This window comes from Ipomoea nil, unplaced genomic scaffold (genome assembly GCF_001879475.1).
Source record: "Ipomoea nil cultivar Tokyo-kokei standard unplaced genomic scaffold, Asagao_1.1 scaffold0268, whole genome shotgun sequence".
NCBI lineage: Eukaryota > Viridiplantae > Streptophyta > Magnoliopsida > Solanales > Convolvulaceae > Ipomoea > Ipomoea nil.
Window position 1 is genome coordinate 1,929,305 of NW_017616696.1, and position 13,794 is coordinate 1,943,098.

Below are 13,794 nucleotides of genomic sequence, written 5' to 3' on the forward strand. Positions count from 1 at the left end.
TTAAATAGCATATATAGATAGTATAAGTCAAAACCATTTTCGAAACGGAATACAGTATATATAATTTCAAAAGCCATAGAGGAAAGTCAACTTCAAAGACTCATTTTCACTCTCAAAGGAAAGAGGGAAATCAACATCTCACGACAACAACAAGACAAGAATAACAACTGTAAACAATACAACTCGAGATGTATTCTACTGATCACAAAGTAAAATACATCAAGACATGCTCATAACAAAGAATACACATTCACACATTGGCAACTACATGCCACAGTGACAACTACATGTCACAAGATTCACACGGTTCCAACCTTATGCCCTGTTCCAACCTTATGGCTACCCCCGGCATTATTACAGTTCCAACCATTACCTCCGAGTGCCACCCTGTACTTCTGAGTCCAACCTTATACAGCCGAGGACCGTCGTCCTCCCTCCAACAACCTCAACAAAACCACCTACATATGAGTACACGAGGGTACTATTCATTTCATTCACACAACCACCTACATATGAGCCTACGCTCAGGTCACACCACCAATTTGAATCATGGCCACACGAGGACCGCATCAGTACCTTGAAGATTAAGGCCCCATAACCTTAATCGTGCAGTCAAGGTACAACGACTACATACGTTTTCATATCACAGGAATCAATCAATGGATCACAACAAAGATATGAAATCATACTCAACAAGGAAGGATCACAATCCGACACCAAATCGATGGTCAACACAAGTTGCCAATCTCACAAGGAAAGGACAAACCCCACACACTAGCATTTCAACATCAAACTAGCATGCTTATCAAACGGGTAAACCAAAAGTAGTTCCATAGAACATACAAGACTCACCATAGTCCAACGAATCACAAAGTTGGACACTTAGCACGATTCAAGACACAAAATCCTACATGGATTCCTATCACACCGTTTTAGACGTACGAAACATCAAGAAAACACTCAAATAGCCCAATAAAACAACATCAGGAGGTCAAAACATCAATACCGAGTAAAAAGAATCACGGGGAACAAATCCTCGCACACCTTCAAACGTGTTCCCCGCGGGTGGGGCCACGGATGGACCTCCGCCCGTGGTTCCGCCCGCGGGTACCAATGCCCACACACTTGTACCCCGCGGGTGGGGCGGCGGGTAGTTCCCTGCCCGCCGTTCCGCCCGCGGGTACCAACCTAAACCCAAAATAATCCCTTCGGGGATTTTCAACAAGTCCAAAACACCCAAAATCTCACACAATACAACAATATGACTTGAACCCAAGAAATAGCCAAGCAATGGCATACAATAACCCTAATAACAAGCTCTAGACATGCATTACCACAAGACAATGCATCAAATCTCACATTTCAACACAAGAATCACAAGTAGAAGCCAAGAAATCATCATATAAGTAAGAAAATAGATTTTGTAAAGCATGGGTTACCTTTGTAGCCTAGAACTTCACTTTCTCCCCCTTAAAAGCTTCTCCTAAAGCTCTTCTTCAACACCAACTTCATAAACATACCAAAAGACAACAAAGATTCTATTTTTAGAAAAAGACATCTAAAAGGATGCTAAAAACACCAAGAGATCAAGGATCTTACCCTCCCCTATGCTCAAGATTAGGAAAGTATGAATCTTGGAAGCCAACTTGTAGGATCTAAGATGCCCAAATTTTGGCTTGGAGAAGAAGCTACCAAATTCTTAGAGAGAAGGTAGAGGTTTTGTGTTTAGAGTGTTGGTGGATGAAATGAAGGGATGATGCTTGGTTAGCTTGGAGCACAAACTTTAGGTAGAAAGACCCCTTTTGCCCTTACTAAATTTGGAAGAATAAGGAGACAAGGGAACAACTCACTAGGCATAAGGTACAACTCTTTGACTTGGATTGACTAGTCAAATTCTAGTCCTCCGACTATTGAATTTTCAGGATTTTAGGAATAAATTAACAATAAGACTAGGATTAATTCTCTAATTAATCCTAAATTAGAGTTTGGATTTACGGGGTGTCACAGCTAGGCGCTGGCCGGCCGCCTAGCGTATCACCATAATCAGTGGTCTAGGCGCCTGGCCGGCTAGGCGACTAACTAGGCCGCCTAAGTGCCGTCTAGACCTCCTAGGCGCCGACTAAGTCTCCTAGGCAGCGACTAGGCCGACTAGGCACCGTCTAGGCCGCCTAAACACCAACTAGGTCGCCTAGTCGGCCAATTAACTATTGGTCCATTCTTTTTTAAATGAGTTATTTCACTCAAAACAACATCGTTTTGAGCAAAATAACCCCAAATTGTTCAAACTCTAGATGTATTTTAGGTTAATATTTAATATTTTAGTATTAACTATTAAAGTATTAAATAATTTATAATTATCAAGTCTTAAAAAATTTAAAAATTTTAAATAAATTTATTAAAAATAAAAAATAAAATAAAAAATATTGGCCTTGTAAAGTGTTACAGGCTGTACAAGGAGTTCGTTGGGGAGTACTCTAATGTAGGGGCCACTTTTGTTGAGTTCCGTACGTAATTTAAACGCGATCTGCATGCTGATCTTGCGGGAGCCGATGCACAATTGGTGATAGATACATTCTTTAACAAATGGGAGGTGAACGACGAGTTTTATTTCGCTTATGAATTTTGGATCATATGTGAGAACACTTTATGTGAAAAGGTAGTGGTAACGTCCTCAACGGCTTCTTTTGTAATGTACAAACAAAATTCTATAAGTCCAATTGATGTAATTGACGAAACTTGGTGTGTTTGTGTGTGTGTGTGTATATATATATATATATATATATATATATATATATATATATATATATATATATATATATATGGTCGCGTTCAGATGCGGATAGGTGCCCAAGAAAGAAATGCGAACCAATCAACGCGCGTCACGTGTCAGCATTCATTGATCGGGTATACCTACTTTCACTTACAAGTGCACCTACTTTCGCCTGCAAGTGCATGTAGTTTTTGCATGCATTTATTGATCGGGTGCACATATTTTCACCTATAAGTGCACCGACTTTCGCCTGCAAGTGCATGTAATTTTGCCTTGTTAACATTCATTGATCTGAGTTAGTTCGTTCTGTTTGGCATCGTTTTTGTTCTTGCAGGTAGTAGTACCCGTGAAAATCACCCGCAAACATTCATGCACCTAGGTGCAACTACTTATATATAACCCTCAGTGTAAATTTTACTTGCACCTATAATACATTTTACATGCATTTGTAATACATTTTACTTGCACTTTGATGTTCAATTATTTACGAAAATGCCATCACATTTTTTTTTTGAAATCAGTGTTTCTCATCCATTTGATCTGAACACATGGACAGATATCATGCATTCGCATATTCGCATCTAGGCGCTCCATTCGCACCAGAGTGCAATTATATATATATATATATATATATATATATATATATATATATATATATATATATATATATAGAGAGAGAGAGAGAGAGAGAGAGAGAGAGAGAGAGAGAGTTGGCTTCTGGTGCGAATGGTGCGCCTAAGTGCAAAAATGTGAACTAATAAGCGCGCGCCACGTATCCAGATTTAGGTGCATATATAGTTATAACTAGGTGCACTTGTAAGTGAAAGTAGGTGCACTTGAAGGTGAAAGTAGGTGCACCTGATCAATGAATGTTAACAAGGCAAAATTACATTCACTTATAGGTGAGACTAGGCGCACTTGTAGGTGAAAGTAGGCGCACTTGTAGGTGAAAGTAGGACACGTAGCGTGCGCTGATTGGTTGGCATTTCGCACCTGGGCGGCCATTCGCACGAGATCGTGCCCCTATATATATATATATATATATATATATATATATATATATATATATATATATATATATATATATATATATATATATATATATATATATATATATATATATATATATGAAAAAGTTCAAATGTGGCGAGGGCTTTAGGTGCGGCGGAATTTCAGAATACACCAATAGTGTTAACAACATGCACCAACAGTGTAAGGGAAACACATCACAATGAAATGCAAAAAGAAAAAAAAAAAAAAAAAAAAAAAAAAAAAAAAAGTACACAACAGACCCAAAAAAATACACCATATAACTCACCATCTCCCATGGTGTATTTCTGAACACTGTATGGTGTTTTTAATCACACATAATGGTGTGCTTTTGGTGATGTGTACCTAATTTGTGTGTGTTTTTGTGGTGTATTTTCATAATGTTAGATGATGTATATTTGATGAACTCAAGGCCGGTCTTATCATTTTGTAGACCCAGGGCATAACAACAAAAATGGGCCCTATATTAAATTAATATATATTTTTATAACTAAAATTTAAATAAATAAGTTAAAAATAGTAATGTCAAATAACTTTAAATAAGATTCACAAGTTTTTAACTAGTATACTTACACATGAAAACAATTCTAGATGCATTTCGGGGTGTGTGGGGGCCCTTAGGGTTGGGGTTCAAAATGGAAGAATTCTAGATTCATTCTTAAATTCAAAATAATCAATAACCGCATCATTGCTTTCATAAATAAAGAATCTAAAAACATAATAAGTCTTAATCAAAATTATATCCCTCATTTATGTCCATGTTTTTAATGCTAATAATTTTGTACATTGTGCTTTTATAGTTGTACTATATAATTTTAGGACAAAAATACCTCAATGTTATAACTTCCATTATCTTTTCCATTATTGTTACCATGCACATGTATCTACCATATAGTTTCTTATATTCTGTAATGATAATAATATTTGTACACACTAGTATTTGCGCCCGTGTGATGCACGGAATGAATTTGTTGTAATATACTAAGAATATTTGGATCGATATATAATTATTTAAATTAGAACATCAAAGATTATATAGTGCAATTGAAAGTATGGTTTAGATCATTTATGTGTTTTTATGTTATTAATTGCTCAAATTAATAGCTAATATGTAAATGTACACATGCGGTGCTGTAACTTTGGAGATTTTATTTATCATTGTTCAGTACTTTTATAAATTAATCAAATGTGCTCGTTCTCTAGCAACTCAGTTATAAAAATGAATTGATATCCTAATTTATTTGTATGGAAAATATATTTTTTGTCTAGATATATAGCAATTTTGCCATTTAAAAAAACATAATATCACAGATTGTATTTACATACTATTGAAACCTCTTTGTAGACAACATTGATAGTAACAACACAATCTTGTCTATCTTCGTCTAGAGCTAACACCTTTAGTCCGAAAGGATGAGTGACTCGGGTAAAAATATATAATGGTAGAATTTCAGTCAATTAGTAATCCTTTTATATTTTCAGTCAATTAGTAATATCAAATTCATTTTCAGTCAATTATTCTTTTTTATTTTTAGTCAATTAGTCAATTAGAATATTAGATGTATTGATATTTTTACCTAATTTCTGTTCCAGTTTTAATTGATGATGTAGAATATTTTTATTGAAATATTTTCTTTGTATTTTTAATTTACTTTTACTATTGTTTAAAATATGTATTTACTATTGATGATGTAGAATATTATTATTGAAATATTTCCGTCCAATTTTTAATTTCTGTTTCATTTTTTAATTAAAATGCAATGATCTGTCAATTTATTTTTTCATTTCAATTATGGATCATTTTTTATTTGTAGTCAATTATTAATATTCATTTCCTTTTATAATTTCAGTCAATTAGTAATATCAGATTTATTTTCAGGCAATTATTCTTTTTATTCTCAGTCAATTGGTCAATTAGAATATCAGATGCAGTGATATTTTTACCTATCCGAACCATTTTTAATTGATGATGTAGAATATTTTTATTGAAATATTTCCGTTCCATTTTTAGTTTACCTTTACTGTTGTTTAAAATATGTCTTTACTATTAATGGTGTAGAATATTATTATTGAAATATTTCCTTTTCATTTTTTATTTACTTTTACTTGATGATGTAGAATATTATTATTGAAATATTTTCGTTCCATTTTTAATTTCTGTTCCATTGCTTAAAATTGTGAAAGATTTATGATATAATTGTGTTTTGATTTATTCTACTATGTAATATTATTGTGAAAATTAAATTGCAATAATCTGACAATTTTCTTTTCAATTTTAGTCAATTATGGATCATTTTTAATTTTCAGTTAATTATTAATATTCATTTCTTTTCCACTTAACCTAATTTCTGTTTCTTTTTTTTCATTTTTAATTTTCAGTCAATTATTAATATTCATTTATTTTCCAATTTACCTCATTTTTGTTCCATTTTTAATTGATGATGATGTAGAGAATTATTGTGAAATATTTCTGTTCGTTTTTTAATTTACCTTTACTATTTACTATTGTTTGAGCGGGAAATCAAGTAAATAGAATTTTGTTTTTAATTATATTATAGATTATAGATTTTCCAGCAATCCAAACACTATGGATAAAGAAAAGTCATTTCATTAAGAAAATTAAAACTAATTAAATTAAATCTAATCATGCTATATTTATTTGTAACTGTATATTAATTTCATTTTGAAATCATTGGTTCACATATTTGAATTATTTATTTTTTCGTTAATTATTATAAACAAAAATGATACTATACTAATTAATTTATGATATTTATCAAATTGTATTTTTAAAAAAATATAAGATTTACACATGTTATGAGGGGTTAAAACATATTTTAAAATTATTTTTTATTAGTAAGTATTTTTATTTTTAAAATATTTTCCAGCAGCCCACACACTCCCTTAGTCTACCATAAAAAATTGATAAAGAAAAGTCATTTCATTAAGAAAATTAAAACTAATTAAAGTACATCTAATAATGCTATATTTATTTGTAACTATATATTAATTTTATTTTGAAATCATTGGTTCACATATTTGAATTATTTATTTTTTCTTTAATTATTATAAACAGAAATGATATTGTACTAATTAATTTATGATATTTATCAAATTGTATTTTTAAAAATATAGTGTTTTACCGGCAATTTATATCATGCACCAGGGTGCGCATTGCATCGTGCGTCCTGATGCAATACATAACTGTATAAAAAAATACACATAATTGTATAAATAAATACACATAATGATATAAATAAATACACATAATAACGTCAACCCCCTTCCGCGCCTCCCAAAACAACGTCGTTTTGGGAGGCGCAGGACGCACAGTGCTGCGCGCGTCGTGGTGCTGGGTATAACGATTGTGTTTTACCCGTGCGTTGCACGGATTTTTTTTATGAATTTAAAATTAAAAATAGAAAACAATGAAAATATATTATAATGTACAATATAATAATATAGTTGGATTTTTATATATTTGGTCAAGTATCTATTTTCATAACATACAAAATTTAAATTTAAATTTTGTATGGTTAATATAATCTCTAATCATGTACATATTTAGATAAATTTATTGAAAAATTCACATAATTAAGTTTATTTATTCCTAATTGTATTTCATATATGTTATAATTCTAAAAATATGAATACTAACTAAGAGAATTGTACTTCGAAATCAATAAAAAAAAATGTAAATTCTAAATTTTGTATGAATAAATTTAAACTCTAATCGGACGCATTTCCTTATATGATTGTATAATACATTGTATATACACATAATATTTATTAATATGTATATAGAAAAATTCTATAATATAATTTCAATAATTATAATTTATATTGATAGATTTATAATTAAAAAATTACATTTAGAAATTTAAAATGTAGCATTTAAATATTGTATGATTATTATAGTGTATAATTGTATGTAAAATTATAAATATTCATATTTTGTTAATTTTATACTTTCATTTCTTTAATTATATTTCATATTTTATTAATTATAACTTAATGAAATTGTCACAAATATTTTTAGGGAAGAAATATTATATTTTTTTTCAATAATTATATTAATTATAATTAATAAATATTGTGGCAATTACCAAAATAATTTCATTAATTATATTAATTCTAATATTTGTTCTCTTCCAATATTTAAACACATTACCATAAAATTATCATAATAATTACACGAAAGAAGGAAAGAAAATTATTAGAATAATTACCATTAATATTAAAAATTAATTATATATTAATGTAAGTATAATTTATTTTATGCCAATAATATTATACATTAAGTATATATATATAATTATTGAAAAGAGGATATAATTTTAAAAAGTAAATTATTAATTAGATTACATAATATAACTGTCCTACTAATTGATTTCATACTACTATGTATAATTAATATATTTGAATTTTTTTAAAGCTAAATACCTATTAATTACCTTAATAATTAAGATAATTTTTAGTCAATCAATATTCAATAGTACTAAATGTATTACTTCAAATTTTTATAAATAAGATATAATATTATTAAATCGAAATAATTAAAAATAATGTGTCCATATTACAAAAAATTTTATAATAGTAATTTTTATTGCCTAATAGAATTTGTCAATTGTTAAACATTGTTTATGGTAATTATTGTATGACATTTAATACTAAGATTATCAGGTATAATTTTTATAATTAAGGTATAATATTATTAAACCAAAATTATTAAAAATAATGTGTCCACAATATAAAATAAATTATACTTGTCTTAAATAATTATTTATTAATATAAATTTATAATTATAAATTTGTATCCGAAAAAACATAGCAACTGAAATTTCTGGTTAAAAAAAAAAAAAATCTCTCCATTTTTTTGTCACCAATTTATAGGTAGAGAATGTGAGAATTATAAATTAATAATATAAGTTTCATTTTCCATTTCTTTTTCTATTCAGTCAATTAGGGATTTTTATAATTTTCAGTCCATTAATAATATACGTTTCCTTTTTCAATTTGCATAATTTCACTTTCGTTTTCCAAATCCGTGTTTCATCTGTTATTCCCATACATAATATTCACGTTACTATAAATTGATTAGCAATTAATACATTTACAATACCATAATTATGCAATATTACCAATTAATACATTTTAATTAATTTACATTAAACATATGCTTACCAAATAAGATTTATTAATTATTTGACTAAAAATATAAAATATTTAATTAATTTAGTACACGAGTTTGGACGTGAAAATGATGTAGGATGATTTTACTTTATATATATATACACGTTCATATGAAATAATATTGCCATACATACTTGTTAATATTTTGATTTATTAAATTGGTTACAATTCATATTATGGTATGAATAATTCTTATGCAATATACAATTTGGCAACTCAATTAATATTAAGATTTAGCGCAATGAACATATTTCGTCTTGTGTACTCATTTGACCGGAAATATGAAGGTTGGTTCAATAAATCGTAAATATTACCAATTGTTTGGTTAGAAAATAATCTTTATCAAATAAAAAGTAATTAAATTGATAAATTATACTTAAAAGGTAAATATTATGGGTAATTTTCTTATATATAAACCTTTATTGAATTATTTTATTATAAGGAGCGAAAATTTTTATACATAAATTGTTTTATAATTTATTTTGATCTTGAGGTCACACACACACACATATATATACACACTGTAAATATTACAAAATACTTGGTTATAGAATAAGCTTTATTAAGTTATATATAAATTAAAAATGATTAAATTGTTAAATTATACAAATTGGAAAACTCTTAACAAAAAATTAGCAAAAATGTAACCACATCCGTAAATTTGATTCTATTTCGTAAATGATTTATAAAAGTCTGTGTGATTTTATTTCGAAAATTTCAAAGAATAGTGCAGAGTAGTAGTAAATTAAGGTAAATATTACCCAAAATTCTCAAAACCAAAAACATATTTGATCTTATTGAGAAGTGAGAAATGCCTATTACATAACAATAACAAAATATAAAATTATAAGTGAAGTTGAATGTTGGAATAACTATACAATCTTTAGAGCTATTAACATATCCATCATTATTTGAATCACATTCTTTCAAAGAATATGCACATGTAGAAAAGTACCATGAATTTGTAGTGTAAAAAAAAAATGTTTTAAAACAACCATATGCATAAACTAAAAGTTTTGAAATACAAACTATTAAAATTACGATCATAGTACCAAAAAAAAAAAAAAAAAAAAAAAAAAAAAAAAAAAAAAAAAAAAAAAAAAAAAAACATCTTTATCATGGACTACACACTCTATAGAGTTTATTGTTTCAAAACCTCTTTGCCTCTGGAAGATGAACAACACGGAGCACTCTAACATTGATTCTATTCCAAATGAGTGTAGGATGAAGTTGACTACCAACAATTTCGTTGTGACTCCTGCTACAACAATTAGACAATTATATTATTTTTAAAATAAATATATAAAAAAATAAAAGAGAAATAATTTTAAAAAATAAATGTAGTGTCAACTATTGTATAATAATAATGCATATTACATGTAAATTTATAAATTCGTTGTAATTGCCAATGCTTAACATCATTGTAGTTTATCCAGTTATTGTGCGTACCTTCTACAACGTGGGCACACGTGGTGTTGGAAGTCATCAACTCTCCTTAATGCATGTAAATAGTTGTTCAGAACCATTTCAATTGTCTCTATATTTATATCCTGCAATATTTGCAAAAGATGCAGAAAAGAAATAAGAACATAAATTAAGAATTATGCCATTGGAAAATGAAAGACGCAATACATAACTCACCCCAGTACAAAAAGGAAGAGTTATAATTTTTCTAGTCACTAATCCATTGTATTTATAGGTAGAGATAGAGAATGTGAGAATTAATTTCTTTTTATATTTTCAATCAATTTGCCTAATTTCTGTTTCCTTTTTTCATTAGAATCCTTTTATATTTTCAATCAATTAATAATATCAGTTTCCTTTTTTCAATTTATATTGACTGGATTTCACAATGGTATATTGGTATTGCATAATATTACCAATTAATAGCTTTTATAACATTTCCATTTTACATTTGCTTACCAAATAAGTTTTATTAATTTGACCAATAAAATATTTCATTAATTTGACTATAAAAGTTTGAGCGGGAAAATTACATAGGAGGATTTTACTTTTATATATATATATAGATTTCCATTTTACATTTGCTTACCAAATAAGTTTTATTAATTTGACCAATAAAATATTTCATTAATTTGACTATAAAAGTTTGAGCGGGAAAATTACATAGGAGGATTTTACTTTTATATATATATAGATAACTAGTCTTCCCAAATCATTATTGTGTGGACCATGGTCCACACAAGTTGTATGGACCATATTTTGTTTACTGTAAAATAATGTACATTCAGTACACAAGTTGTATGGACCATATTTTGTTTACATAGGAGGATTTTACTTTTATATATATATAGATTATATTTTGGATTATTATAATAAATAAATTTCATTTCATATAGATTTTAATTAGTAGGGATTTGTTATTTATTTTAAAAAATATAAATATTTGGGGTAAATTATTGTATGGACTATGGTCCACACAATGTTATTTGGACCTTAACAAAAAGTACATTTTTAATATACTAGATGTACATTATTTTTGTACTGAATATACATTATACAATATAATGTACACTCAGAATAAAAATAATGTACATCCCATGAATATAATGTACATTATTTTTGTACTGAATGTACATTATTTTTATACTGAATGTACATTATTTTACAGTAAACAAAATATGGTCCATACAACTTGTGTGGACCATGGTCCACACAATAATGATTTGGGAAGACTAGTTATAGTTTATAAAAACGAATAAATAATTTAAAACCAAATGAGCTTATAGAGAATCTCATTATTATTATAATAAATAATAAAATAATTTGTAATAAAAATTTATAAAACAAACTTACAGATAAGAGCGTAGCAGAAAATCTTAATTATAGGGAGCAATAAATCAAAATACTCTAAACATGATAAAAGATATTCATAATAAAATATGAAAAAGAATTAATTGGATAAAATAGTTTGAATAAAAAAGATATAATAAATCGCACATCTTTTATATTGATATTATATTTATAAATACTTTTTCTTTTAGTTAGATCAATTTCAAATTTTTCTAGATTAATTTAAATACGATGACGCACAATAAGAATTTTAAACTACATTGACTAGATAATTCATAAAAAAAAAAAAGCTATCTTTTTATTATATTTCATAACTAAATCACAAAAATATATTACATATACATAACTCATTATGAAATTCAAAAAATAACACATATTTTAAATATAAGTAGTAAATTACTCGAATAAAAATAGATTCAAAATTTCATATGAATCACAAATCAATCTATATTATAAATCAAACTATAATTATAGAAAGATAAAAAAATCTCAAAGTTATAAATTAAAAATATAAATAAGTTTCATAAATTACGATTTTAATACTTCGTACTATATAATAAAAAGAGTAAACTCCATTTTTGGTCCTACTGTTATAGGGGCTTTTCCAATTTCAGTCCACTTTAATTTTTTTTGCCACTTTACAACCACTATTATTGAATGTGTTCCACTTTTAGTCCACCGTTAATATTTCCGTCAAGAGGCCGTATAATCAAAGGGTATTTTGAACTTTTTATGTTTGTCTCTTCTCTTTTAATCCAGGCGCTTCGTCCTCCTCCTCGGATATTCGAGGATGGCTCTTCGAGCAACAAGAATGGGAAGCCAAAGCTACATCGTTTCGTTCGTTCCAACATGGACCGGCGAGGTTTCTTAGGTTTTAGGTTTAATGTTCTCATTTCTTTAGTCAAACATAGTCTTGGATGAGAAGAAATGTCAAAATATCCCTAGATTACACGGCCTCTTGATGAAAATACTTACGATGGGACTAAAAGTGGAACAAATTCAATAATAGTGATTATAAAGTGGCAAAAAAATTATGATGGACTAAAATTGGAAACGCTACTATAATAGTAAGACCAAAAATGGAATTCACTCTAATAAAAATATCCTTAAATTCATCTACTTGCTAGAGTAAGGAGGAAAGTCATAAGTAAAGATACATTTACAAAGATATGATCCTTTAACCTCACGCATAACAACTATAGACCCTACCAACCAACTAAGTTTCAATTAGTTAACATAAGTTCATACTAAATTATTATAGGAACTATATATAGTACGGAGTATATATGAAAGGGGGAGGGTGGTGGGCCTCTTCTGCCCAGGGTCCAGCCAGCACTTGTCCAGGGTTGGGCTTGGATGAACTATTAGTGACGTCGAATCGCAAAACACCGTCGCACTTGAACCTTTCTCTTTCTCTCTCTCTTTATATATATATATATATATATATATATATATATATATATATATATATATAATGTGTGTGTGTGTTTTTAAGCTCCCGTGCGGTTGTGCGGGTGATTAATGTGCGCGAGTTTTGTACTTAATGTGCGTGAGTAATGGTGCTTAAGATGCGTGAGGTTTGTGCTTAATGTGCGTGAGTGTGTAATACTTAAGATGCGTGAGTTTTGTACTTAAGGTGCGTGAGTTTTGTGCCTAATGTGCGTGAGTTTTGTGCTTAATGTGCGTGAGTTATATATATATATACATACATACATATTCATACACACACAAACACAGCAAGTCTCGTCAATTACATCAATTGGACTTATAGAATTTGGTTTGTACATTACCGAAGAAGTCGTTGAGAACGTTACCACTACCTTTTCACATAAAGTGTTCTCACACATGATCCAAAATTCATAAGCGAAATAAAACTCGTCGTTCACCTCCCATTTGTTAAAGAATGTATCTATCACCAATTGTGCATCGGCTCACGCAAGATAAGCATGCAGATCGCGTTTAAAATT